This window comes from Engraulis encrasicolus, chromosome 3 (assembly GCF_034702125.1).
Source record: "Engraulis encrasicolus isolate BLACKSEA-1 chromosome 3, IST_EnEncr_1.0, whole genome shotgun sequence".
NCBI lineage: Eukaryota > Metazoa > Chordata > Actinopteri > Clupeiformes > Engraulidae > Engraulis > Engraulis encrasicolus.
In genome coordinates, this window is record NC_085859.1 from 18,716,632 (window position 1) to 18,718,062 (window position 1,431).

The window sequence follows — 1,431 nt, forward strand, 5'->3', positions numbered from 1 at the left end:
TCCTCTCCTCTTCTCTTCTCTTCTCTTCTCTTCTCTCCTCTCCTCTCCTCTCCTCTCCTCTCCTCTCCTCTCCTCTTCTGCCATCTCTCTCTCTCTCTCTCTCTCTCTCTCTGTCTCTCTCTCTCTCTGTCTCTCTCTCTGCCTCTCGCTCTCTCCTATGTTGCGGAGTGCCCTCTTTTCTCTGGGCAGGGCATTATGAGCCCTGTCTACTGACCTCGATCACCAAGTCTACATTTGCATCTGGGCCAACAGGGGCCGGGTGCTCCCAAGGTCACCGCCAAGCTGTGAGAGGGAGAGACAGAGGGAGACAGAGGGAGGCCCTGCCCCCGGCCCCTCTCTATAGCTGTGTCTCGCTCTGTGGGATGCTTCCTTTATGAGATGCACAGGTGTGTAAGGACAAAATATTATTACTTGGGTCACATAGTGTATAGCAGAGCACATAACATGAGGTGTAATTGTAAGATTAAAAAAAAAAAGTAGTGATGTAGGTGGTGTAGAGTTTTGTCCCTATAATCTGAATGTGCTCAGTGCCCATGTGCTATTCTAAATGCAGTTCTGTGGGGCATCATAACGTCTTTGTGATGGTGAATTTTTATTCCATTCTATCCTGGCAAATATCAAACCTTGTACATTTTGACAGTTTTGCAAAGGTCAAGTCTCCCGAGTCAGACTTTAACCCTCAGTTAAAAGCTCATAAATGTCTGTGCCCACACTAACGTTTCTTTTATGTCTTCCGACAGTTCGTGTGGCTACCTATTTTCCAGAAATTTAGCTAAATCAGTCACAATGGAGGGACTGAACAAGGTGAGTGATATAACGGGGGATCACAGTTATGTCATATTTTGGCTTTCTTTGATTCTTATTTCTCTGACCAGCACTGTATTACATGGACGTGCCCTTTACCCTTACTATCCTGTCATTATCATCTGTACTATTCAACAGACAAGATGGCTGCAATCCTCCCTTCATGCAAGCTTGAGCTGGCAGTGTACCATTGGTCTGAATGACAAACAGTGTGTCTGTGAAGGTTGGACATTATATTGGGTTAACCATGATCCAATATACAGCATTTTAGTAATGATAAGGTGGAGCTCCAAACAAGGAACTCGGAGGAGTCTTGTCTGCAGAAAGTTTCACAACAACAAAACCGAAAAGAAATAACAAATTCCCCAGATACACACGGTGCATCACATAGAAACTAAATCAGGTGGAGACCCTACGGCAGCAGCTGTGACCTAGAGAAATGAGACTGACCTAAGCCTTAGCACGGCTCCGAGCGAGCGAAAAGAATACACCCAAAGCTTCTGTTTTTGCCCAGATGGCACGCTCTTCTTAAGTTCTTCCACAAAGTTCGGCGGCTAGGTATGTCCCCTATGCCCACCACACACCAGGAACGTTATTAGCCACGGGGTTGAATGAGGTCAGGTCTGT